The sequence below is a fragment of the Marmota marmota genome, unplaced genomic scaffold (assembly GCF_001458135.2).
Source record: "Marmota marmota marmota unplaced genomic scaffold, marMar, whole genome shotgun sequence".
In the NCBI taxonomy this organism is placed as follows: Eukaryota; Metazoa; Chordata; class Mammalia; order Rodentia; family Sciuridae; genus Marmota; species Marmota marmota.
The window spans coordinates 32,652,247-32,658,390 of NW_026000108.1; positions in this window are offsets into that span (position 1 = coordinate 32,652,247).

Sequence of the window (6,144 nt, forward strand, 5' to 3'; positions counted from 1 at the left end):
GAGAAATGAATCCTCGTGTAGTAAATTTAGAACTAAAAGGATATCCATTAGCTTGACTAGCAAAATGTTTTGGTTAATGGATTCTACTGGACATTCAAATTTAGATTATTCTGGGTTCTAAGAATCTAACAATTTAGATTATTCTGGGTTCTCTCATTAAGTACAAAAAATTTTACCAAACCATTCTCAGTCTTAGAGACATGTCTCTCTATCCAACAATAACACTATGAAGGAAGTTTGTTTTAGAGCTGCCTGCCATGATTAATCCTGTTCTTCATAGGGACACAATGCAGTTGTTAATCAATTCTTTTTTTTTTTTTTTTTTGGTGTACAATATAGGGGGTTTCTCTATGCTGAAAAGTTGTTCATATCTGGAAAGGTGAGTCAGTATATGTCATTTATCCATTCTCCGTAGTCTGACTTCTCCTTAGGTATCTTGTCTTCTGGATTGACATTTTCCTGGCAACCTGCCTCTGACCATCTTCCATCTTTTAATTTAAAGTTTTGATTTTCTATAATCAGTTGTTACTGCAATCTCCTTTCTTGGGACCAACAACATTTGCAAATGGCAGCTTTTGGAGTTGAAAGAATTGACATCAAATTCCAGATTCATCCACATGCAAAGTATGAAAGAGGAAGAAATCTTTTACTGGACATTCTGATTTAATTGGGCAGGTTTGGGGTTCAGCCCAGTATTTTCCAAAACCCTCCAGGGCATTCTTATGCTCAATGAAAATGAAGAACTTCTGTCCTTCACTAATGCATTGAAGGAACACTTGGGGTCTGTGCCACTGCTAAGTCAGGACCAAAAGTGTGGCCAATAGTGGGGCATCTGACTTGGACTCTCATTTTGTTATATTCTTTAAGGGGAAAAAGCCCAAATGCCTCCTTACAATACTATTCATGTTTACCTTAAGTGGTATCTTGAAACGTACTCTGGAAGAGATAAAACACGTGAGCTCAAGTCCTGGATCTAACAACCCAACTATGTGACCTTGGACAAGTTGCTTTATTTTTCTTGGGTCTTGCTTTTTAAAAGCCCACCAATGTGAAGATGACAATCTAGTGCACAGGATTGGTATGAGGATCACATTTTAATAATGATGCTGGCCTTCCATCGCATATTGGCTCTGATGCTCAGGCACCTTTATGTACTTTGTGTAAATTGTCTCATTTAACCCTTGCAAAATCCCAACTGAGTCAAGAAGAAAGTACATTGAAATATGCTATATAACTGGTAAAAATCTTATAAATATACAACCTAATTATGCTTCCATATGGTAGAAAAATGTACAGGTTTGATTGACTTTACTTCTTCCTTATATCTTAGTCTTTCATAGTTTTGCAAAACTTTCTTACATGTATATTGACCACAATTATATAACTGAAAAGTAGAGACACCAAGATTTGTATTTGACTTTTTTTAATGTCAAGTTCATTATCTTTCCACTATACTTGACTGGTTCCTGGCTATATTATTGCTATAGCACCCAATTGACCTTGCCACGTAGAATGTGATCCACTGAACTGACTTCATTGAAACCCAAAGAAGTTTTAGAGTTGAAAATGTTTAATTTTTTTTCTATCTCTATAGTTTCTGTATTCTGGCTGTGAATACATCTATTCCAGGATTAAATGTCAATTCTTGGCCTATGAAACACAGTTATTGATTTGGATATGAAGTCATCCAGACTTGCCAAAATGTGGACCAATGATCCTGAACTTGGCAATGAATTTCTTAACTGAGAAGCCCATAATTTTTCTGATTTTACAGCTACTATTTTTTGCACCACTTTTTAGAGTAGGTAGGAGATGTAAACCCTTTGATGATTCCCACCTTCCCACCCCAACACATATACTAGAGATTAAACCCAGGGTGCTCTACCACTGAGCTATAGCCCCAGTCCTCCTTATTTTCTTATTTTGAGATAGGGGTTTGCTAAGTGGCTGAGGGTCTCACTAAGTTATTAAGGCTGGCCTCAAACTTGTGGTCTTGCTGCCTTGGTCACTCAAGTCACTTAAATTACTGGCATGCACCACAGGGCTCGGCCACCCTTTAATGAACATCTATGTATCATATAGTTGAAGCTTTAAGATTCCCACTAATTGTAACTAGTTTACTTGTGTGAAAATCCTGATCTGTATGATGAACTAAGCCCTGATTCAGTTCATTTTATAGAGTCCCTCTTGAGTACCTTATTTATCCAGCCAGCTCTGATACTGGATTATAGATTAATGCTACATTTTTATTTCTTTTGTCTCTTGGTTTTCTATGTTCCAGAAGGCAGGAACAGCTCTGCTACGTGATTGTAGCTCTAGCAAAAGTTTTATTGAAACTGAAACTAGTTTAAAATGGTTTTTTTTTTTAATTACATGTATAAAAAGCATATAGATTTATTCTTGACTTTCCTTGGTTTCCATGAGTGGACTGCCCCCTGGTGGACAATAAATGTCAACTCAAAAATACAATAGCGTTGCTTGTGGTACTTCAAGAAACAATTTGATTTTTTCATATATATTAATTATATTAACATGATTAATAACAGCTTAATACATCAAGCTCAATAAAAACAGAACTCTAAAATTTCTCCAGATATTTTTGAAATATGCTCAAGTATGAGGACAGGGTCTTACTCCTCATAGCCATTTTCCGTTTGACTAGAGTGGTTGGCAAGTTGTGAATTCTAATTAGTAGGTTATCTCATTGATATGAGATATGATAGTCACTGATATGACTTACATAGATTAACCATCTTCAAAGAATCAGTACAGTATATAGTGATATGATTCATGGACTGCTGAATTTCAATTTCAGTTCTACTTGACAAAAGTAGATAATTCTTTAAAATTTATTTTAGATATTTAAATTCATTTCTCCTTTCCTATGAGATAGATATGCCTGACATCACAGGTATATGCAGGTAAGGAAACAGAATTGTCACACAGCTACAAAATGACAGAAATAGAATTTAATCTGAATAATTGGGTCCCAAAAAGCATGCTCTTAGTCCTAGGCTAAAGGCTCTTGTTTATGGTCACAGAACACTTCAAGATTCCACAGGATCTCTCCCCTCAGCATTGCTACTCACATGCTATCAGAGGAGAAATCATAGGAGATTAGAACTAACCTATAAGGCCAGGTACAATAGTGCACACCTATAATCCCAGCAGCTCTGGAGGCTGAGGTAGGAGGATTGCAAGTTCAAAACCAGCCTCAGCTACATAGCAAGGCCCTAAGCAATTCAGCAAGACCCTGTCCCAAAACAAAGTGTTAAAAAAGGCTGGGGTAGGCTGGGGTTGTGGCTCAGTGATAGAGTGCTTGCCTAGTATGTGTGAGGCACTGGGTTCAATCCCCAGCATCACATTAAAAAAAAAAAAAAAAACTAAACAAACAAAATAAAGGTATTTTGTTCATCTACAACTAAAAATATTTTTTAAATCACTGATTTTTAAAATAATATGTAATAAAAAGGCCTGGGAATGTGGTTCATTGGTTAAGTGACCCAGGGTTCAATCCCCAGCACCAAAAATACCTAACTAACCTAACCAACCTATACCAAGTCCTTTCCCTTCCTGTACCTTCCACTATCCTCACTGTTGTGACACCTGTTAGGGCATTGTACATATCAGGGGCACTTGGATTGTTCAGTCTATTTGCCTTTCATGTATTTTTCACAAAAGTGGGATATAGGATAGATCCTACAGAAACACAATCTGGTTGTCTCTTATATTCAGAATAACATAAAATTCTTCACATGTGTTAGAATCACATGTAGCACATCCAGATCAAAACAGGTGTTACTCAATTTGATAAAGGAGATTATGTATCTTGTTTCACTTTTCTGAGTCAAATTTTCTCATCCATGTCAGATGAACCAGCTCCATATGCCTACATATAAGCCCTTAAAGGCATTGTTTTTTGGTTTTGGTGTTTTTTTGCCATGGTGGAGATGGCACTTAGTAGGTCTTGCACACGTGAGGCAAGTTTACCATCTCTGAGCCGCATCCCCAGACTTTAAAGGGGTTCTTTGACATTGGATTTAAGGAAGATCTTGGGAAGATTTATGGAAAAATCACTGGGCTCATATTCTTGAGTATCGCCAACTAGCTAAACTGGCGACCTATGCTGGGTTCACAAAATCTGGCTACATCAATAACTCAGAAAACTGCAAAAGCACACAACACACAGAAATACCGTTTGAAAATCCGAATGACTCTCTACCTGAGAGGTCCATTGGAAAAGAGAGAGTTTGCACCTGGATTCTTTATATTTATAGGGGGGCACACAAAAGGGGGTTCTATGGAATGTTCTTTCTAAATAAGGAAAAGGGTCAGGTTTCAGGTGATTGAGTCTAGCTTCATGATGTCTTGTGGTCAGCAGATTGACTGACATCTTGGAAGGCCACACCCATCTCAGGTGCTGTGTGGGATCAAAGGCAGAGCAAAGGACACACACATCCCACAGCCCAGTCAAGGAGGCAACGTCAGTCCAGTCCCCTCATGTGCTCAAATGCTCATAGCTCACACTAACAGCCCATGGTTGGCTCATGACACCATAGTGAGTCCTATACAGCAAACTCTTCATATCCCATGAGTTCACCCTTCCAAGGTGGCTGGAGAGCAAACACAGTCCTGAGGCACCCCTGGGTAACCCATATTGTTTCTTTCCCTTGCAGTTGGGATTTTTGCTTTCAGTCCCAGGCCTTTGTGGACTTGCCTACCCACCCAAAATACCAGGCTCACTGGTGCTGTGGCTCTCTAACTCTACCACCTGACTCTTGTATAGCCTGATCTTTGCAAGGGTTTGATCTCCCTTCTAATTCCTTCTATCTGGAGAACTAAAACTAACCTACTATTACACAGGCTATTGCCCACGTCCCACATGGGCAAGGGAATGGATTCCCCTCCAGTGGGATGGGCCGGCTGAGAAATAGAAGCTAAGAAAAGTAGTACTATGAAACAACCACAGGGGGCTGGGGTGGTGCTCAGTGGTAGAGCACTTGCCTAGCATGTGTGAGGCACTGGGTTTGATTCTGAGCACCACATACAAATAAGTGAATAAAATAAAGGTACATCAATGTCTAAAAAAAAATTAAATAACCCCAGGACACAGAAAAGTAGTTTCAAAGTGGACAAAACTGACCCGACAGGGTTCAGCTTCTAACAAAAAGGGAGCCCGGCTTGCTTTATTTATATTGAAACACATCAAAGAAATTCTATGGAAAGTTCTTCACCAAAGCAGGATAGAGGTGGGGAGGGGGGCAGGTAAGCTGCTTGGTTCCTAGCAGGTTATGCCCATCTCCAGAGCTGCATGGGCCCTCTTAGCAGGGCTGAGGGGGAGTTCATGTGTATTTGGGCGATCTTACCCTATGGGACCACCACAGGACATTCCAGATTTTCCCACTCACTGGCTACAATGCAGAAAAAGGTCCTCACACGTCTCACCCGCAGGTGGCTTCCCAAAACAGGCTCCATGCCTGACATGGTGCTCAGTATGCAATAAACAGTAATGGGAGAGATTGATTGTTGGAACATATCTAGGAATACATCACAAATCATTTTTGTTTTTATACAACCATGTTTCTGGGAATCACTAAGGCTCTTGGAAACTGTTTTTTCAGAGTATTTTTGAATATAAGAAGAGAAAGCTACATTAGTGGCCTAAGAACAATGGCATAGTTTCAACATTCAGCTTAACATCTAGGGAGAGAGGTGTGCTGCTTTGTCTTTAAATTAAACATTAACAGGGCTGGGGTTGTAGCTCAGTGGTAGAGCCCTCACCTGGCACACGTGAGGCACTGGGTTCAATCCTCAGCACCACATTAAAAAAATGAGTAAATAAAATGAAGCTATAAAAAATTAAACATTAACAGTGCCAGGAATTGTCCTCTTATCCCTGTTTTTAATAAAGCTCATTATATGTGGTCTTTGGTTGATCTTTAGAAAATGTAGAACAATCCAGGAGGAACACGCCAACGGAAGATGTAACTTTAAAGCATTTCATTTTACACACGTTCAAAAAATTAAATATAATAATTGTCCAGCCCGAAGTATGTATATAATTAATATAAGCTTTAATTAAGTCCTCCCACCAAAGAAAAAAGAAAAAAAAAAAAAAACTTACCATCTGCATTCACCCAGAAG